Source organism: Alligator mississippiensis, chromosome 5 (genome assembly GCF_030867095.1).
Source record: "Alligator mississippiensis isolate rAllMis1 chromosome 5, rAllMis1, whole genome shotgun sequence".
NCBI classification, from domain to species: Eukaryota; Metazoa; Chordata; order Crocodylia; family Alligatoridae; genus Alligator; species Alligator mississippiensis.
Window position 1 is genome coordinate 51869836 of NC_081828.1, and position 10278 is coordinate 51880113.

Consider the following 10278-nt stretch of genomic DNA (forward strand, 5'->3'; position numbering starts at 1 on the left):
TGTCAATGGTTCCTTATACAGGTCCATGGCTGCAAGGCACCTGAATCTTCAGCTGGATTGCCATGGAAATGGGCATGGCCGGCTGGTTTCTTGGTATTGCTGTTGCTGCTGCTGCTGAGAATGTGGAGGTGCCTACTTACACAGATATGACATGTTCTTCAGGGATCTAAAAGTGTTGCCTGGTACTAAGGGCCTCTCAGAGATTTACTGCAGCTGCCAAGGAGATACTATATGTGTGCGCTGAGGGGAAGGGGGTTTGAAGTTGTGAAATGTGAGCAGCTTTTGCTCTAGCTGCTACTGTTCCTTTCTGAGCTTGAGGCTGTAAACAGTTAGGTCAGAGGTTCCCAAACTTTTTCCTATTGAGTACCCCCTTCCAGATTTACCAGCTGCCCATGTACCCCTACCAGTATATGGTTTATATTTTAACCCCTTAAATAACAATTATTATTATGAAAAACCCATCATTACACAATTTCTCCTGCATATCCCTCAGAGAGGTCTTGCATACCTCCAGGGGTTATGCATACCACAGTTTGGGAACCCCTGAATTAGGCCATGATCAGGGTTATCCTTTTGGGCCAAAAGACACTAGATATCTCATAAACAACTTGAAAAGCCACTTGAGCTTAACCCTGTTTTACATCACATTAAAGCCACTGCTGAGAGGTGATCCAAGTGGCTGTTGCTGAACTAGTTTCAAGATGTCTTTTGCAACCGCCAGGTCTGCACACTGCAGTGCCACCCAGATTCTGCATTTGGAGGAACTGGCTTAAAAACAGATAAAGAATATGGACCCTCAGTCTGGCCATGGATGACACAGTTGATGCTATTAATCTTGTAGCTCCTACACCTAGATTCATAGATGTTAGGGTTGGAAGGGACCTCAATAGATCATCGAGTCCGACCCCCTGCATAGGCAGGAAAGTGTGCTGGGTTTAGATGACCCCAGCTAGATACTCGTCTAACCTCCTCTTGAAGACCCCCAGGGTAGGGGAGAGCACTACCTCCCTTGGAAGCCCATTCCAGACCTTGGTCACTCTAACTGTGAAGTTCTTCCTAATGTCTAGTCTAAATCTGCTCTCTGCTAGCTTATGGCCATTATTTCTTGTAACCCCCAGGGGCGCCTTGTTGAGTAAAGCCTCACCAATTCCCTTCTGTGCCCCCACGATGAACTTATAGGGAGCCACAAGGTCACCTCTCAACCTTCTCTTGCGGAGGCTGAAGAGGTCCAGGTGCCCTAGTCTCTCCTCATAGGGCTTGGCCTGCAAGCCCTTAACCATACGAGTGGCCCTTCTCTGGACCCTCTCCAGGTTCTCTACATCCCTCTTGAAGTGCGGCGCCCAAAACTGCACGCAGTATTCCAACTGCGGTCTGACCAGCGCCCGATAGAGGGGAAGTATCACCTCCTTGGTTCTGTTCCTCATGCATCTGCTGATGCACAATAAAGTGCCATTAGCTTTTCTGATGACTTCGTCACACTGACGACTCATGTTCATCTTGGAGTCCACTAGGACTCCAAGATCCCTTTCCGCTTCCGTGCCACCAAGCAGGTCATTTCCTAGGCAGTAGGTATGCTGGACATTTTTCCTCCCTAGGTGCAGCACTTTGCATTTCTCCTTGTTGAATTGCATTCTGTTGTTTTGTGCCCATATGTCCAACCTGTCCAGGTCTGCTTGTAGTTGTTCCCTGCCCTCCGGCTTGTCCACTTCTCCCCACAGTTTTGTGTCATCCACAAACTTGGACAGAGTACACTTCACTCCCTCGTCCAAGTCACTGATGAAGACATTGAAGAGTATCGGTTCAAGGACCGAGCCCTGCGGGACCCCACTGCCCACACCCTTCCTGTATAAGGTATTCCATTTTTTGCTCCCTCCTTTCAATATCTAGGACTGCAGTAATGCTGATGGGATTTTGTAGGCAGAAATTCACAGGCTATAAGTTGTTGCTGTTTCTATTGTTTACCAATGCACTGCCTATTTAAAATATTATTGCAAGATGTGCTGTTGTTGTGCTGCCACTTCTAACATGAGACTTGGGAAGAGATAGGGCTTTGCCAAGAAACCACGCTCCCCATCTATCCTAAAGCACATATACTAGGCAGTGATGCTCTCAAATATGCTGTACGGCCCCATTCAGTCAGTCTCCTGAACCAGAAGGCATATAGGCTGCATCTGCAGACTGCTTCAGGCCCTCTTTTCCTAAAGCATTGAGGAACATGGAGTTGGACAAAGCAGAGGTAAGGTCATGACTGTGTGTGTGGTGTGAAACATTGTAATGTCCTTTTGGTAGGATTTCCAAAAAGGTTCAACATCAGTGTCCCAAGAATCTGTATTTCTGTCCTCTCTGTTACTGGGCTTTCAGGAGTAAGGAGCCTACTTTTCCTGATCTTTATTCATTTTTATTGGAGACTTTTGCAACACCTGGTGTTTTCTCAGTGACATCTCTTTCTAATTTCAGGGACTCCTGTGCTAAAATTGGAATCCCAGAAGGAAGTCTTCTCCCCCAGATCCTCTCCAAGCTATCCTCTTTATTTAAAGTGCTTTTTTTTTTTTGCTAAAAGATTTTTCTGCACAGCTCCATTCAGCAGCTCTGCCACCAGAGTTTGAGGTGCACTTTGAGAAGGCACCATGTAAGAGCCAGGCAGTCATCAAGAGCCCTACTGCTTTCAGCAAAAAGGAAGACTGTTGCAGAGCTGTGGGTGTGGCTGTAATCAAAGTTATTCCAGCATAACTTTATAGTACAAGTTAGGCCTCTGGAAGCTGCTGCTTCTATGGGAAATGAAAGAACTATGCCTATATTCAGGGTTTGATCAATGTTTGTTCCCTTTTTTCTATTAAAGCCATAAACTTTGTTCCTTCCTTTTGGAGTCATGTGAAACAGAAGACAGTGACAAAGGGAAAATGCAGATTTTTTCCTTTCTTTAAAAAAAATCATTTGGCAACGTGTTTTCCAACTACACTAGTGTAGATATGTGGAGAGCAAAGAATTCTAAGTAAAGTATACACTCCTATTAATTGCCTTCCATACCTGTTTGATACAAGTCCTTTTTTCCAAAACTCTCTAATTAGTAGAAATGGAGCTGTTAAATTGTGAAACCACAGGCCTGATGGGTGTGTACACATAGCTAGAAACCTTGGAAGTGGTTCTGTCCCCCAGGGTTTCCTAACGCAGCTTTGTTTTTTTGGGTCTTCGTATTACTTCAGGATTGTTAATTCACATAGTATTCTTGTATTGTAGCTTTGACCCTCTCAGCAGACACAGTCCCTGCACAGACTAGTCTAGGGTTTAGTCTTTTCTATGCAACTTTGCTGGCATAGTTGTATCAGGCAGGGCGGTGATCGCTGTAGATATGGCAGTAGAAAAACTCCTTCCATCAGTACATACTACATCTCCACTAGAGGGCTCTGCTGGCATAGTTATGCCAGCCAAGCTGTAGCACCAAGAGTAGATAAACCCTAAACCTAAACCTGCCTAATGAGGGAGGCAGAGTACTGGGATTAAAGCAATTGATTCTCTATTATACACAATTTAAACTTGTGGATATTTCTTTCCAGAAGTTCTGAAAGTGTACTATGTATGCCAAAAAGCAATGAAGCAGTAATTTTTTATTTTTTCTATAAACACCAAGTTGCAGGAACTCCATGGTGGGCAGTGATGAAGATGATCTCTGTGTGAGGATGCAACTGGTAGATGGGATCTTGGATACCTTAATCACAGCTGCCATTACATTCTGGACTAGGTAAATGAAAAACTGGAAAGGCTATTGGTTGTGTAACATCCTTTACTAAACCACTGCCATATCCACACTGCCGCTGGATTTTCACATGCAGATTTCAAAGGCCACATTGACATGGTAAATGAACCTGGTTTTGCATGCTCTGCCTTGAGAGACTTCACTCAATTTGTTGTTCAAAGCTAGGAGGGTCTCTTACCGAATGCTGGCTTATGGAGTATTCATGCAGTATATAGTATAGCTGCCAGCATTTCCCCAGGTCTCAGGCTGGGGCTAGGAACTTCATGTTCTCCTCTGAAGGTGGGATTGCTGGGCTGCAATACAAGGCCAGCTGTATGGGTGGGCAGTGTGGGTGACCTCCTAAGGTGCCGTGATCAGGGGGGTGCCACACACATGTGCACACACACGTGAGCAGTCCACACTTACAGCAGGGCTCTCCCCCCACCCCACCCCGGCTAATACCCACCCCAGGCAGGAGATGCAATGCCCAGCTTAGCCCTCCCCTTGATTCTAGCTGCTGCTCAGGAGGAGCCAGGCTGGGCACACATGGGTAGGGTGATGCCCACTCCAGTTAGCCTGTGTCTTGCTTCCACACAGCAGCTAATCCAAGGGACTTGGTAACTTTGCATTCAGTTACACTGTTCTTACTTCTTTCATATCTATTTTACTTCATTGAAGAGCAGGAGCAAGGTAAAGGCTGCTGAAACTGGAACTTAAAAAGTAAATGCAAGGATGCAAAGAGGCATGAGAGAGGAATAGTATAATTATCCTGTATTTGAGAGGGGTTTTTTTAATTGATGTTGCAGAGCCTTTTGATACACATTTTCAAAGCCTGCATCTGGGAGGCCTGGCCTCCCTGTGTACTGTATTGTGTAGATACTAACAATAGACCAGTTTACTGTGTTTGTGTAAATAACCTGTTTACTTGGTTTTGGGCCAGTTTTAGCAAATAATCCCACATGGAGCAGCTTTGCACAGTAGACTTACTGATGCAGGGATTTTTTTTCTGTAAAATATACCAGGGTGGTCCCTGTGTACCCCAGTGCAAATATCTTTGTTAACTGAAATATACTTTAAGAATTTAAAATCTTCAAATAAACGGATATGTATTGTAAACTTATTTTATTAATGAATCCAACTTATAAAATAACAAATTTAGCACTTAAAGATGCATCCAATCCCCTAACTATACAAAAAGACAGATATGTATTGTTCATCAGCAGTGCTCCCTTAACCCAAATCAATGTCTATAGGGTCTGTGTTCTTTTCATCTCTTCTTCCTTTCAATCTCTGACTGTTCCTTTTATGTTCCAGTCAGTGTTAGGCATTTGTGTTTCTTCACCTCTATATCTTGTCTCACTGGCACAATAATTCACCCCCTCTTTCTGATTCATAAATTCAGTGTTTTCTTCCTGCTTTTTTAATGGAATCTCCTGACACCAGTATCTGCTAATTCTGAAGGTACCCAGTATACTTGGTCTTGGTAGCCTATTGCACCTCATCCATGATGCTGTGCTTGGGATGCTGACTACTCTTTTCTAAATCTCATTATAATTGCCTTAGCTGTAACAATACTTACAGAGAGTTGTAATGTTGTTAAGGCTGGCTGGCTATCACAGCAAGAATGGAAGAATCATGATTTTGTTATTACAAATGATACAAGTCACAATTTTTAATTGGAAAAATTAACAATGACTATAAGCACATCTCAAATGCCCAGGGTGACAGTGAGGTAAGCAATTATTCTTTATTTTTTCAAATGAGAAAAAGGCAGCTAATCTGCCATGAGGACTGAATCCCTGCCAGGTTTAAAAAAAAAACCCAAATAACCTTCTTTTGCTGTAGCCATTATTGAATACGTGGTTTAAATTGTTTTAAATAGAAAGTGAGCTGAGATCCAAGCATTTCATACCCAAAGAAGAATGTTTAGAAAAGGTCTTAGGTATAGTCGAGGCTTATAGTTGTCTAATCTTCCCAGTCTTTAAATCAGAGCAGTAAAGTAAATCAGAGCCTGCTGGACCAGAGTGTAATGCAGCCAGTGTTTCCTGATTAGGAAACAGACTGTGCGTGCATGTATCACTGTCCATCCTCACCCTTGAGCTATTTCCTCTTTGTAACCTGCTACTTTAGGACAAGATGCTGCTTAAAGCTCTCATTATGTCAGTGATTATGGTAGGAAGTATATGCATTTGGAATAGATTTGTGGGTGTATTTCAGGTGAAAAATAAATCTTAGATTGGTCTTTTTAAACTCTCTCCAATTGAAACATTGCCACAGCTAATTGAAAAATGACACAGTAAACTGTTGCATCACTGTTCCTGGCCCTTCCCAGGCCAGCTTGTAAATTGGCTGATGCAGTTTTATACTATCCCTTGATTTGCAAATACTTAATATCTCACTTTGGCACTGACTATTTACAGCCTTTCTGCAGCTCTTCTTGGCAACTCACCTCTGCATCACTTAAAGCATGCAGTCCTGTTAGAAATGCTTTTAACAAGCTGCCCCACCCCTAAAATTTTTACCCAATGAAATGCTATGATTGAGCAACGACAGGCCTGGCACGTCCCAAAAACCACTTCAAATCCTTATTCTAAATGAAACTGGTTTGAAGTCTTAATTCTCATGTGCACTGCCTCACTTTCCCTGTACCCAGATGTGCAAGTGGGGCCTCCATATCCTAAAACACACTTTTGCTTTGAAGAATGCTGCAAGGCCTGGAATGTGATACTATTGAAACTTCAGAGCATCCTTCAAAGCAAGGTATTGTCCTTCATTGGCATCAGTCACAGGAGAAAAGGTGTTAGCAGCCACATGAGAGCACAGACACTGGGAGAGGACAGAGGTGGTAGGCTGGTCTGATGACGCCATTCTTTGGGAGCCCAGCCCATAACATGGGTAGCTGGAAGCCAAGCTGGCTAGAAAAATTATATATGGGGTTGTTCATCACAAAGATTAAAGTATGTGGCTCACCCTTGAGAGCAAATCCAAACAAAACAATGCCCATGGTGGTATACACTGGGGAAGCTATATCTATGTGAACAAACAGGTGCAGTAGTTACCCATCCCATGCCTTAGATACTTCCTGTCCTGTGCAAGGTATGATGCTGCTTGGCATATGCACAGAGAAATCAGGAAAAGCTGGAGAATAGTGGTTCTAAGGGAAAGCAAATGGAGTTACTTGAGAAGAGGCCTGGGGATTATGTGGGGATAGCTGAGGGTAGGGGACAGTGAGGGAAAGTAACATCCGATGAAAGAAGTCTTCTCTTGTCCAACAGCTCAGAAGTAATCTTGTTAGACTTGTAAAGGAGGGGCCAGTTTGTTTCCCATCCTAGACGTTAATCTCCGCGTAGAATTTCTTTGTGGGACTCTAAATTTTGGGCCTTCTGTTCTGCCAGTTGTATGTTCTCCCACTGAAATCAGTTGTGTGTATCTCACACCAGCAGGCTGGATCTTGAGTCTGAATTGTCTGGTGGTGAAAGGGGTGGACTTTCAGCTTGGGTTACTTGGTAACTAGAGTCAATCTAAATATTTTACATAAATCTGTTAACTCTGAAAGAAATTTGGTTTAAGGAGCAAAGAAAACATGACTGCCATGACAAACAACATCACCGTAGCTGTCATCTACTGTGATGTGCCTTGCACCTTATGTCCCACTAACCATTTTGTCAAAAAACCCTGGTCCCACCATGATAAAAACAAAACCCCACTTTTTCCAAGAAGTGTATTTTTACATTTACATACATTTTAGTATTATATTGATCATTAATAGAATTTTTTTAATGAGTTGAAGTCCCACCTACATGACTTTCTTGTCCCACTGGTTGAGAAACACTGCCTTAAACAATTCAAACATGCTTTGTGTCATTGCTTCAGAGTTGAAGTGAAAGGAACTAAGCTATGGTTTAGATAGGGTTGATCCTGCCATTTCCTGTTCTTGTTCCAAACAGTTCTGTTTGCAGTCATGATGGATGTGTTTAGTGAACAAATAAGGAGACCACCCTGGAATATAATGTTTGCAGATGACGTGGTCATTTGCGCTGAGAGTTTAGAGGAAGTGCAAGCTGGATTGGACAAATGGAGAGAAGTGCTAGAGGGAAGAGGAATGATTGATCCAAAATGGAATATATGCACTATGATTGCACTGAGGTACCTGATGTTGGTAATGTGATAATCGATGAGAAACATGTTAAAGTTGACAAGTTTAAGCATCTGGGGTCAACCCTTCATCAGGATGCAGAGTTAGATGTAGAGTTGAACCATCAAATAACAGCAGGGTGGACAAAGTGGGAATTAGCAACAGGAATATTATGTGACAGCGAAGCTGAAGGGAAAAGTCTACAAGACATGTGCATTCAGTTCTATTGTATGGAGTTGAGATATGCCCCCTGAAGAAAACTCAAGAAAGGAGAATGAACATGACAGAGATGAGAATGCTCCGATGGATGTGTGGAGAGACAAAGATGGATAAAGTGAGGAATACTTGCATCAGAGGATTGGTGAAGGTAGTAGGGGCATCTAAGAAAATACAAGAGAGAAGACTGGCATGGTATGGACATATTCAAAGGAGTCTAGAAGAATACACGGGAAAATAAGTTACCTAAGGTCACCATACCTCAGGGATTTCCTGGACATGTCCTCTCTTTTGGGTCCTCCCATCCCCATCTCCATCTGGGTGTTTTTTTAAATATCAACAAATGTCCAGAATTTGGGATTTTTCTCTGCTCAGCATCAAAGTTTTCCCCAGCACTGGACTGCAGTAGAGTGCAGGAAGTGCCTGCTCCTCCAGGGTGGGAAGGGAGCAGGGGAGGGGCAGCCAGGAGCTGCATGGTCAGGCCATGCCAGTGCCTGTGCTCACAGGGGCGGGACAGCTGGGAGATGCTTTCAGGGCTGGGGGGAGTAAGGGGCTGCAGGTTGGGAGTGAGGGGCACCGGCAGGAGGCTGTGGGTCAGGAGTGAGGGGCACCAGTAGGGTTAGTGGGGCTGTAGTTTGGGAGTGAGGGGCACCAGGGGAGACAGAGGACTGTGGGTCGGGAGCTCAGGGAGCAGGCAGTGCCGGGGACTGGGGGTTGGAAGTGAGGGACAGCAGCAGGGCTGGGGGAGCTGTGGCTTGGGAGGAGGGGCAGGGGCATGACACAGGCATAACATTGCTCCCCTGCAATCATATTAACACGCTCCCCCCTGACAGGTCTCCTCTTTTTTTAAACTGGAACTATGGTAACCCTAACCTACCAAAATGGCACTACCAGGGGAAGGAAAAGAGGAAGATCAAAGATGAGATGGAGAGATATAGTAGAGAGGGACTTAAGGCAGAAGGAGTTGGAAGAAAAAGATATGTATGATTTGAAGCCAGTGGAGAGCCAGGATCTGAAATAGCGACCCCATTTAGATGGGACAGGCAAGGGGAGGAGAATGAGAGTTGATCCAGCTATGAGCAGGGGTTAGACTTGTTAAGGCCCTGTCCGTTCATGTTCTGTGAAATGTTGGTACCCCGAAGAAATGGCTGGTATGGGGCAAATTACATAACTTCAGCATTTTAGTGAATGCATTTCCAGTCAGATTTTTTTGGAGGAGAGAGCAGGTGTATTCATTTCTTCTGTCTTTCTCAAATTAAGAAGCAAGGAAAAAAAGTGCGGTTTCCCTCAACTGCACCCTTCTCTGAGTATGTTAATTCAGGCTGTAAATAGAAGTTTCATTTGTCCTGGGTTAAAGAGTTTTGTCCCAAGATCCTAAGGATGTACAAGCCTACTGTCTGTTCCACTTCTAGCCCCTCTGAAGTATTCAGGATAAAATGTGCTAATGCTTTTTCCCTAGACATGGCTGTATGCACTTGTAAAATGATAGACAAGGTTCTTTGGGTAAATCTGATATCTTCTATTAGACCAACTCAAATAGTTGGAAAAATTCTTTCTTGCAAGCTTTTGGGTATAAATATCCGTTTTCAGGCTGAGGAAGCATCTGCAGTTGGTGTGTGCTCTTCCTGGATGGAATGAATAGTAAAGAAGCCAGGGGCTGGGCTGCATGCAAGAAAGCCAGTCAGTGAAGATATAAATTGAGGAGTCAGTGGGTGAGACACAGGTGGGGGGGAGGGGGAGGGTGGAGAGAGGGGAATGAATGTACCTGGTAAATAGTGGAGAGATACCTGGGAGGTTGGATGTCAGGCAGGTTATAATGCGTCATAAATCCAATGTCTATATTTAGTCCATGATTTTTTGTATCCAGTAGGTTGATGAAGTGAAGTTCATAGGCTTGTCTGTGAAAGGTGATTTGTAAATTCCCTTTGAGGATTAGAACTGAGAGATTGGAGAGAGAATTGTTTTCTTGTGAGAAATGTGCCCCCACAGGTAATTGGGTATTCTTTGATAGATTTCCGGTGTGCATTCATTCTTCTGGTATGCAGTTGCTGTTTGGTCTCTCTTACATATTTTCCATCAGGACATTTGTATAAATGATTGTGCTGTGCCTGGTTTGACTCAGATCAAACCCTGGGACAATCAGGCCCATGTCAAATTGAGATGTCTGTTTATAGCCTCACAGGGGTGGTAAAGA